Below are 12,349 nucleotides of genomic sequence, written 5' to 3' on the forward strand. Positions count from 1 at the left end.
TCCCTATTGGAATGTCTTTTATTTCATTTTCTTATCTGATCACGTTGTCTAGGACTTCCAGAACTATATTGAATAGGAGTGAAGAAAGTGGGTAGCCTTGTCTTGTACCAGTTTTTAGTGGAAGTTTTCAGTTTTTCACTATTCAGTATAACGTCAGTTATAGGTTTTTCATAGATGGCTTTCATTATGCTGAAAAATGATCCTTCTATGCTGATTTTACTGAGAGTCTTAATCATGAAGGAATGTTGCATTTTGTCAAATGCTTTTTCTGCATCAGTTGAAATGATCATGTGGTTTTTACCTTTTTTTCTGTTAATATGTTATATTACACTTATGGTTTTGCATATGTTGAACCACTCTTGCATCCCTGGAATAAAGCCTACCTGGTCACAGTGAATAATCTTTTGTGTATGCTCTTGGATACAATTTGCAAATATCTTGTTGAAAATTTTTGCATCTATATTCATCATAGATATTGGTCTGTAGTTTTCCTTTCTTGTCATATTGTTATAAGTTTTGCGAATGTTCCTATACTTTCTATTCCTTTCTGTTTCTGTATTTCCCAAATGTCCCATAGTATACGATGTATTTCTTTAATAATCAAAAAAAGGTCATCTTTTTTTCACTATTACTAATCATTGGGGAAATGCAAATCAAAATTATGATGAGATACCACTTCACACCCATAATAGAATGGCTATTTTAAAAAAATATATAGGAAATATCCAATGTTTGTGAGATTATGGATAAATTGAAATGTTTGTGCATTACAATGGGACTATAAAATGGTGCAGCCACCATGGAAAATGGTATGGAAGTTTCTCAAAATAATTTTAAACAAAATTACAACGGGGTTCAGCAATTCCATTTCTGGGTATATACCCAAAAGAATTGAAAGCACAAATCTGAACAGATATTTGTATACCTACGTTCACATCAGCATTATTCACAATAGTTGAAAGGTGGAATCAACCAATCGTTTGTTGATAGATGACTGGATAAACCAAATGTGGAAAAATTCAATGGAATCTTATTTAGCCTTAAACATACTACAACATGGATGAACATTGGGGACGTTATGCTGAGTGAAATAAGCCAGTTACAAAAGAATAAATAATGTATAATTACATTTATATGAGGCACCTAGAATAGTCAAATTCATAGAGATAGAAGGAGGACTGGTGGTTGTCAAGGGGCTGGTGAGAGGCAGGGAATGGGGAGCTATTGCTTAAGGGGTACAGAATTTCGGTTAGGAAGGAAAGTAGATAGTGGTGATAGTTTTATAATAATGCAAATGTATTTAATGCCACAGAACTAAACACTGAAAAATGGTCAAAATGGTAAATTTTATGTTATGTATTTTTATCGCCATTTTTAAAAAAAGAAACTCATGCTTCCATAGGTAATTTTACCAGATGTTTATATTTGGGTCATTTGTGATTTCTTGAACATCAGACATTTCCCTTGTCTGGGCTTCCCAACTTTAAACACATTTGTACACAGCACGAACAATACTTATTACACCTGTATTTATACAGGACTTAGAAAATTAATAAAATATAGTTTCTTTTCTCTAGAGGCTTGCTATCTAATAAGTGAGAAAGACAGAAAGGCAACCATCTATACTCTACAATTTAATGAAATGATATGCTAGCTGTCGAGTTACAGACAATGAATTCTGCCTGAAATTTTAGGTACGTTTCCCCCCAAAAAAGTGATGTTAAAGCTAGTCCTTGAAGAAAACTCAGGATTGTATTAAGGGAAAAGAGGATGTGAACATGAGGCACATTAGAAAATGGGGTAGGGTCAGCAGGTGGCATGGAGGTTAAGGTGCTGGATCCCACATGGCCAACTGCATGGTTTTCAAGATCTAGTGACTTGTAAATCACACCAACACATGTGAGTGGGTGCCCAAAATCCCAAGAGAAGGCTGGAGGAGAATGAATTGTGGAGTGACCAAACCCCCTGGGGATGATTTCTCATTTCCTCTCTCTCTCTTTTTCTCTCTCTCTCTCTGGCAAGTGCACATGCCCTATGGCAAAATACTAAGACAGAAAGAAAATGGGTTAAAGAAGATGGAAAGGACAACATTGGGATGTGAAGAACCCACAAGTCTCATTCCTGAGAGCTCTGGCCAGTCACAGGGTATCAAGGGATTTGGAACATGCCTGGCAGAATACTGGCAGGAAGGCAGCCTCAGACCTTAATGTGGCAGTGTTGTCTTTGCTGGGAAGTGACCTAGGAGGTGGGCTGAACTTAGGAAGCAAAGTCAAAGCCAGCCGTGCTTTTGGGACAGAGTTGAGACCTTGGCTAGCTCAGTGGTGTGATTGCGGAGAAATGCAGAACATGCAGGAATTTCCTATACAAGCAGGAAAATGGCCCCCTGCTCGTTGGTGCCTGATCACTGCAATTGCTGGTTTTACAGTCTGATGACCAAAGGAATGGAAGCATTTTCATGAACTCCAAACACTTATGTAATGTTTCCTGTCAGCTTCTTGAACCCAGCCAATCTGCAACACTGTTTTCCCCCAACACCCACATGTATGGCCTTATTGCCAGACTATGGCATTAAAATGGTACACAGCTGTACAGCTTCTGTCACCTTGGACCAGGTACAGAAGAGAACAGAGCATACCTGTGAATTGGAAATCCACGGGTGTTGTAACAATCTTCTGGGGAGTGAAGATCAGCTTGTGAAAAGGAGATAAGCTATGTAGAACTATACAAGAGGTATTCAGAAACTTCATAGAGGACTAGCCAGTGGTGTGGTTGTTGTGACAGCAAGATCCCACAAGGCTAACTGTGTGGTTCAAGTCCCAGACTCGGTGGCTTGAGTGCTATGTGCATGCATGTGCAAAATTCTAAGAGGAGAATAGAAGAGAAAGGATTGTGTGGCCACCCCCTCTTGAGGGGTACTTTCTCTCTCTGTGTCTCTTTGTTGAGGACACACATCCCATAGCAAAAAAGTTACCAAAAAAAAAAAAAGGTCAAAGAAATGCATATTATGAAAAAAAAAATGCATGGATTTCAAAATTTTTTGCACCACAGTAAACACATACTTTAATTCCTTTTTCCATCAACATTTGAAGTATTCAATGTGGCAGTAATCCAGAAAAGAGATTGCTATTGAAAATAATTATATAGGGGGCCCAGCAGGTGCCCCCCCCATATACAAAGGTTAAGGTGCTAGACTCCCACATGGCTAACTACAGACCCAGTGGCTCTAAACTCATGCTGGGTGCATGGGGAGTGGGGGCAGGAGGCAAAATCCTGAAAGGAAAATGGAGAAGGGATTTCAATGTATCCATCCCCCCTGGGGAGGTATTTATCACTTTCTCTCTCTCTGTCTCTCTCTGGCAAGCACATGCACCCTATAGCAAAAATCTCTCTAAAAATAATAAGAATAAAATAATAATTACAGAGGACCAAAAGGTAGCATGGTGGTTAAGGTATTACGGTGCTGGACTCCCATATGGCCGACCATGGTTCAAGTTCTGGACCTGGCAGCTTGAGAAAGTGACCTTTCTCACTTTTCCTCTCTCTCTCTCTGCCTTTCTCTGGTCAAAAAAAAAAATTTTTTTTTTTTTTTGGAGAGGTTTTTTGCTATAGGGCACATGCGCTTGCCAGAAAGACAGAGAGAAACAGAGAGACAGAAAACAAGAACCACCCCCCACCCCCACCCCGGCAGGATGATCCCTTCTCCTCCATTCTCCTCTTGGGATCTTGGGCACGCACGCACACACGCCAAGTGTGAGTTTAAGTCACAAGGTCCGAGACTCAAACTGTGGTCGACTACATGGGAGTCCAGTGATATAGCCATTATGCCAACTGCTGGTCCCCCCCCCCAAATTTTTTTTAGCAATAAATAAAATTAAATAATTATTTTTTAAAATAATAATTATTTAATACACACACACACGTATATATGTATATATATTCCCAGAGAACTAAGAGAAAGGGCAACTAAGCAGCCTGCTTACCAGTGACTATGTTACTATCACAACACATTCTTTGTTGAGATGATTCAGGTTTGCAGTCTCCCACGGGCTGATCGCCACCGTGCTGAAGACTACCATGTCTGCCAGTAATTTGCTTCAGACAGCTTCTGCTAATGGTCTGCCACTCAGTCCTGTCCCTTCCCCATTCTCATAAGACCTTTTCCTGTTATCTTTGTCCAGTGGAAACTCTTTTAGAACAGCTTACATGTATTGTAGGTCTTTTACTAGTACAAAGACTCCAGCTTTGTCAGGGTTGGTGGACATGTTGCCATTTCCATCTGGCCATGTTGCTGGTGGCTATGACTGCATGCCCTAGTTTCTGACTCTATTTGCTGCCGGTTTTGTGAGACCAATAAACTCCTTTTTCATTATAACTTTTGCTTCACTGTCATTCTTTTTGACTTGATACCTTATAAGCCTTGGACCTGGGACATTGTCAGGGTCAGCCCATTGAGTGACTTATGTCAGTCAGTATGGGACATTCTTGCATGTGGCTGTTTCTGCTCTTTGAAACCTTCTGTCATGTGCTAGTGATCTGCCTTCTTTTGGGTACTTCTGTTCCAGGCAACTATAATTATGGCTCTTGGGGATCCTCTCTGCATTCCCAGGCTCCCCCAAAGGACCCTTGACTCAATTCACAAAGCCAAAAAGTGTCTAGGACCATGCATATCCAAAGCCATCCTTTATCTGGGCATGGCTGGGACACAAGATGTAGGGGACAGGTCATGTGAAGAATCCCATAAACTTACCCCTTCTTGTTTCCAAGTTCTCAGGATCCAGCAACCGCCTTGGAGTCAGGTCCTGCCATGCACTTACCCACAAAGCACAAAAACTGCTACCCCTTTCCCTCTTTGGAAGCCTCCTTCATACCCCCCAGGAGGACCTGATTCACAAAGAGCTGGAAATTCCCTGCTTGGGGTCAGGGCACTCAGGTCTGGGAATACAAAGCCCTGGCTGTTTTTCCTGGAAGGGAGAGGGGGAAATTATCTCTCCATTGTTTTTGCAGATAGGTCAGAATTACAGAAAAGATAAGCTACAATGAATCTTTCAATGTCTCACCTTGTTGCAGTTGATGGTATCACTCCCTGATGCCTGGAGACAAGATTAGCTGGCTTCACTCCTCTCACTCCAGGATGTCAGCTGGAGCCCCAGCCCTCCCACCTTTCAATCTTTTCATGTTTTTTTCTTGGTTCCCCAGGATGTAATTTTTGGATATTTTTGGCTGAATAGTGATTGCTGCTTGAAAATCTTAAATTTACAACCAATGTTGCTCTTTTTTTTTTTTTTTTTGAAGAGGTTTTAGCTATAGGGTGCATGCACTCGCCAAGAGAGACAGAAAGTGAAAAATCACCCCCCAGCACACGCTTCCATCCCTTCCTTTCCATTCTCCTCTCGAGATCTTGGGCACAGACTACACACGCACCCGGTGTGAGTTTAAGCCACCGGGTCTGGGACTTGAACTGCATTCAAATACGTGGGAGTCCAGTGACGTAGCCATTATGCCATCTGCTGGTCCCGATGTTGCTTTTTTTAAAAAAAAAGTTTATTTATTCTGGGACCAGCAGGTGGCGTGGTGGTTAAGGTGCTGGATACTCCCACATGGCCGGCCACAGTTTGAGTCCCAGAACTGGTGACTTGCTTTCTCACTTTCTCTCTCTCTCTGGTCAATTTTTAAAAATGAATAAATAAGTACAATTAAATAATTATTCTTTTCATGAGACCCAGAGTGAGCACACTCCCAATAGGGTCTTGATACCAAATCCACCTGCAGCCTCAGCCAGTCCCAAATCCTGGACAAAGATGTGCCCAGCATATTCAAGGAGGTATCCAGACTTGAACAGGGAACCTTTCCATGTGAGATTGCTTTGCAGAGCATGGTGTTTTACTGCTGTGCCTCTTTGTCTCCTTTCCAAAGCTGTTCTGTGATGGTAGCTCCCACCTAATCTCACCTCTATTTCCTGTCCCCTCCTAGTTATTCTCTCAAGTCCCCAGGCAGAAAGCCCCAAAAGTCAGATATGATTTTAGGGTAGAGTCCCACTAATACAGCAGGACCTAAACGTAGCAGAGCAATTGCCTGAAAGTTTAAAATCTGAGCTATGAGCACTACTCACTGCATACCCTTCTAAAACTACTTTTAAGTGAGGAATCCTGGTACGTCAGACTCAGAGGAGTCTGTCATCTGTGAACAAGCCAGCTGTTCCCAGGCCCAGGTCAAGGAACCCTGGGATCTGACGGCCTAGGCTCAGCTGTATAGACAAAGTCTTTCTTTTCTCTGCTACAGAATGATTAAGTGGCTCAATGAAGGCACTTTTCTTGGTTCACCAAGGAAGGGCCTTGTTGGTTGGCTTTTTGGTTGGAAGCCTCTAACGTGCCAGATTTCATGTATTTTATTCTCCATCTTGATATTTCTATTTTATTTTCCATCTTCTGGAAAAGCTAAAGTCAACCTTTTCTCTGATGTTTGAACTCAGGGTCTAGGCCTTGGCCCAAGTTCTTTGGAAGATTTTTCTAACACTGGGGTCTCTTTTTAGACTTCCTTTTTCAGCCTCTCCCTCCAGTCTCTGAGGTTGAACTCTACTTGTGTCTCAGGCCTGATATCTGGATGTAGGTCAGTTGCCGTCAGTCTTCTTCTGCATGTCAGCTCCTGCCTTTCCACCTACCTTTCCCCAGTCTAGAAGATATGTCCTTTAACCTCCTTCTGAGTGTAGCCCCTAAAGAATTGGAGGGCATTTCACCATGCCCACTGCAGCCTGTGTGCATGAACAGATATAGCATCTGATGATCTGATTTATGTTTTCCAGATTTATGGCATCACTCGCATACCCAGGCCGGCTGATATTTTAGGCGCGTGAATCAGAGTGTCTGGCATGGCTTTCTCTATAGCAGAACCCCGGCTGCAGGCATAATGAAATTGGGAGGGGGAAGAGTTCAACTTATCAGGGAGGAAATTTGTGTCAGTAACAAGTCTGCCTGGCAACAGCACTAGGAAAAAGAGATACCAGGCCCTAGCATCAGAGCCAGATCTTCTTGCTAGTGGAGCATCATCACCCTGAATGATTTTCCTCCTTAGTGGACTGACTACTCTCCCTTTTAAAAAAGGAGGACAGTAGGTTTTTCATGCATGCAGTTTGCAAAGGAAAGTCCCTAACCTGCCACCAATGGGGAGAATGTGATGAGCTGAAATGTCACCAGGCTGTGGCTATCCATGGATGTGTTATGAATGAATAATAAGAAATAAGCTTCTGCAATGGAATGAGAGGCTCAGAAAGAAGCTGCAAAGGGCAGAGTTAATTGATCCTCTGCAATTCAGTGTGAGGATCAGCTTGAGGAACGGAGCTCCAAACTAGACAGGTTTTTCCTTTCCTAGTCTCTTAAGCATCCTCTGCAGAAATACAATTTCCTGTTTCTTAAGGAATTTATTCAGAATGAGTGAGACAGTAGAATAAGAACATATACAGAGCCAGCCAATGGTATGGTGGTTAAAGTGACTGGATCCCACATGGCTGACTCTGTGGTTTGAGTCCCAGACCCCATGGCCTGAAAATCACACCTGCCAGTAAGTGCATGTGCATGTCCCAAATATCCAGAAGACAATGGAAAACTGATTGCAGCATGACCATCCCACATGGGAGTTTTCTCGCTTTCTCTCTCTCTATCTGTGTGTGTGTGTGTGTGCATGTGCATGCGTGCACATACACATGTGTTTCTCCAGCAAGCACAAGTGCTGTATAACAGACTTAAAAAAAAAAGAAAAGAAAAAGAATAAAACTAATACAGGCATGCTAACACTCGGGGCTACCTTAAGAGCAGTGCTGTTTCTTCTTTATCTTTGGACCTCAGTTCCGGGGCAGTGACAGTCACAAAGTAGAAGCTTAGTACAGGTGTGCTGAACTGAACCTGACCCCAGCTCTATTTGTACTTTGAGTGCCCTTGAGTTAGTCTTCTTATCCTCCTGTCATCCTTTTCACCATCTGGAGAATGACCCAGTGATCTTTTAGAGGTCTTCTCAGGTCTGAAACACTAGGATTGCAAGGTCAAAACTAGTTTACAATCCTAAGAAAGCAGGGAATTAAAAAAAAGAAGAAGAAAAAAGGTCCCCCTAACTGTTCATATCTCAAATGCCTGATCCTTATCCTTGGGCTCTACTTCATTATCACAATGTGTGCATACAAGTCTTCAGGCGTAAATGTTCCCATGAATACATCAGTCAGTGGTATCTGGGATACATTTACATTTTTAGCCTCAGTGTAATTCTATTTGGTTTTATGCCACAGGAAGTTCAAGCCTGATTCAATTAAGGAGTTTTATAAAATGAGTTTTTAAAAAGGAAAGACAATGCATTGCACATGCTACACCATCGTACTTTGCATTGTTATCCAATCAGGCATGCTGGGGGCGGCTCGTGCTGCAGTCCAAGAATCTGTTAGTAATCCATAACGTTGAATATTTTACTTATTTGGAAACATGGAATTTAAAAGTTGGAAAGACCTTCGAAGTAGGCAGGCATCTCCTACTAAACCAAGGGCAGGGAGACTTTTTATGCATTTTTGCAAACCTCTCAGCTCCTAATGTAGGCTTTATACTGTGGGCCTGGAAATCAGAACCAAAAAAAGCTCTGGTTCTAAAGCCAAGGATGAGAAGGTGGGCAGCAGATTCAAATAGAGTTGTGACCAGCCTGAGAGTGCTTCTCTTTCCATCAGGATGTAGACTCCTGCCTGTCAGAGCAGGGGCAGAGACAACTGTGCAGAGCTCTGCAGAGGGAGCAACTTTTCAGGTACCAGCTGCAGCTGGCTCTTTTCATAAGCTGCGCAATTCAGAGAAGCCACCCTCCCTGGAAACAGAATTAAAGATAATGCAGGACTTGGGTGGGGTGGGGAGCTTTGAAGCTTTGAACCATTGCACACAGAGAGGAGACGGAGTCCCTGCAGCTGGATAAAACCTGTGGTCTGAGTAAACAAACATGCCAGCAGTAGCACCCAGAAGAGAAACTCAAACAGAAAAGGATTCGAAGCATAGATCCTGAAATGACCCAAATGGGAGTCAAGGAGACAACACTGAGGTATGAAACAGGAAGGGAAGCTCCAAAGACATTTACCTAAATACTACAAAAGCAATATAGTGAGGAAGACTCCTCTTAACAAATTGGAAGCTATAAAAGGGGAGGCAGGGACCAGCAGATAGCAAAATGGGTATGTAGCTGGACTGCCATGTAGTCGACCACGGTTCAAGTCCCAGTCCCACTGGCTTAAACTCACACTAGGTGCCTGTGCGTGCTTGCCCAAGATTCAAGAGGAGAATGGAGGAGAAGGGATTGGGGTGTGGCCAACCCCCGCCCCCCCCCCCCCCCCCCGGGGGGGGGTGATTTCCCACTTTCTGTCTCTGTCTTTCTGCTGAGCACATGTGCCCTATGGCAAAAAACTCTTCCAAAAAAAAACAAAAAAAAGGGGAGGGAGACAGACCTGAGGAAGAGGGAAAACTGAATACTAGAGAACGGGAAAGAAGTTCAAGCTGGGAGATTTAGATAAAAGGTAACAGATTCAAAACAAAGATAGTAAGCTAAATGTCTAGAGTTCTTATATTCTAATTTATTTTAAGATTCTTTTTCCAAAATGTATGCACTTGCTGGAGAGAAACAGAGAAACAGTGAGAGGGAAAGTGGGAAATTATTCCTTCGTGGGGGTTGACCATGCCACAATCCCTTCATCTCCATTCTCCTCTCAGGATCTTGGGCATGCACATACATGTGCCTGGCATGACTTTTTCAAACTTCCAGCTCTGGGACTCGAACTATGGTTGGCCATGTGGGAGTCCAGGGTCTTAAACACTGCACCACCTGCTGGCCCCCCTAGAGTTCTTTGAATACTTAATCCAAAGTTGGGTGACTATTTAAAAGAACTGGCAACATGGACAAGGACAACAGAATAAGAGGATCCAAACCAAACAGGACAGAATTATTTTCTTTAAATAATATCCTTGTATATTAGAACTGAATACTAGAGCCATGATCTGCTCTTCCACTATGGTTTTAGCTACAAGTAATAGAAGACCCAGAAGAAGGGAGTTTGAGACATAAGAGTTTGTACATAGTATTATTCACATATGATGGAATGTTTGCTATCACATTAAACAGGAATTTAGATGAGACAGAGCAGTGTCAGGGCTATCGCATCAGGCCCCATGCCCATATCAAAGATTCAGGTTCTTCCTGTCCTATCGCCTTGCTCATCCATAGAATGGGGTCCTCTTAGAGTGGCTCTCACTGTGGCATCTGCAGTTTTGGGATCATTGTAGACCATAATATTAAAGGCAGTAAAAAGAGAAAGCCCCCCCACACACACTTATGTTACTTCTAAAGAGCAAGAATCCCTTCCCAGGAGCACCTTTCCATAACTTTCTCTTACGTCTTTTCAGCCAGAATTGCATTTCATTCCCATGCTCAAAGCAATCTCTTGGCAAGCGAAATGAGATCAGCAGAGTGAGGGAAACTGATAAGGATTTGTCATGTGGGGCCTTGTCCCGAAGCACATGGCCATTTAGACAGTGGTGAACAGCCAAGATTCACTTCCCTAAGGAGAAGGAATAAAGATCCCAGCTATGCATGGGGTTACTCTGGGTAATGGTAAAGGAATGGTAATGGGGAAGGCCATCCCTGAGCTGAGTCAGCCAACCTCTTCTTTGGCTCTCTGCCCTACTCCTGTCCTTTGGGGAAAACTATAAAAAAAGAAGCAACCAAGGTCATGAGAATTGAGGTGATAGACTTGAGGCTTCCCAGACAGAAAGAGTTCTCACATCTCACTGCCCTGACTCAGTTCCATGTTCTTTCTACAGTACCATATGGTTCATTCCTAGTAACATTCTTTTTTTTTTTGGAGGGGGAGGGAGAAGAGTGGTGGTACCATAAGGCAGGTTCACTTGCCAGAGAGAGATGGTGAAAGGGAAAATGAGAAATCACCCCCACAGGGGGGATGGCCATGCTGCAGTCCCTTCTCCTCCATTTTCCTCTCAGGATCTTGGGCATGCCCATACACTCACTTGGGGGTGATTTTCAAGCCACAAGGTCTGGGATTCAAACCGCAGTCTGTCATGTGGGAGTTCAGTGCCTCAACCACCACACCACCTGCTGGTCCCTCCTGGCAACATTCTATATCACATTAGTTAAGGCTCAGTGGAGGACATTTTGGAAATTAGAAGGTATAGTCAACAAGTCCACAATTAGATATAGCCATTTTGGTGTGAAATAGTTGGAGGATTCAGCTCTGGCAGATCTGGCAGATCTGGTTTGACCTTTCATTTTCTTTTCTTTATTCCCATGTATTTTGTTTTTGTTTTGTTTTGTTTTGTTTTGTTTTGTTTTGTTTTGTTTTTTCTTAATTTCTCCCATGGTGGGGAGGGGGAAAGGGGAAACCCCAGCAGGGTCCTTACTCTGCGATCCAACCCCAGCCTCAGTGAACCATGATCACAACACTCGCTTGCATACCCACTAAGTACAGGAGACCTCAGGATGTGAACCCAGAACCTTCCCATTTGGATTCAGCATTGCAGAGTGTTGCATTACCACTGTGCCACCATGCCTGGCCTTGACTCCATTTTTTAGCTGAGAGGTACTTGACAGTTCTTTAATTTCTCTAGGTTCATCTCTGCTACACTTTTTTATTGTATTTTATTTTATTATTTTTCTTTCAGAGGGATTTTTGTTTTAGGGTGTGTGCGCTCAACAGAGAAACAAAGAGGGGAGGAGTGAGAAATCACACCCCCCCCAGGAGTGATGGCCACACCATAATCTCCTTCTCCTCTCAGGATTTTGGACACACACATGTGCCCAGCATGAATTTCAAAACGCTGGATCCAGGACTCAAATTGTGGTGGGGCATGTGAGAGTCTAGTACCATAACCACTATACCACCTGTTGGCCCCTATTTTCTTATTTTTTATATTCAATCACTGTATATCTTTCTAACATTGAAAATGGATTTTCCCAGTGTGAATATCCTGTCTGTTAGTCCAGTCAAAGATTACCATATACATTGTCATCAATAGATAATTTTTCATTTTTTAAAATCTGTTGAATGGTTTTCTCCTTTTATTCTCCCTTAATTCCCTCCCAAACTCTCATTTCCTGCCTTCTTCCCACACTGTCTCTGGTATCCATAGTTACTGTCCATGCTTTCATGCCTTCCAATTTTTTTTTTTTTTGGACATGTCTTCCATTCTTTCCGTTTCTGGCATAGGATATAGGCATTTGTATACATTAAGTGGAGACATACAATGCCTCTCTTTCATAGTCTGTCTTGCTTCACTCAGCATTAAATCTTTCATATTAGCACACTTTCTATCAAATGCCAAGGTCTTAC

The sequence above is a fragment of the Tupaia chinensis genome, unplaced genomic scaffold, assembly GCF_000334495.1.
Source record: "Tupaia chinensis unplaced genomic scaffold, TupChi_1.0 Scaffold145367_1, whole genome shotgun sequence".
Classification (NCBI taxonomy): domain Eukaryota; kingdom Metazoa; phylum Chordata; class Mammalia; order Scandentia; family Tupaiidae; genus Tupaia; species Tupaia belangeri.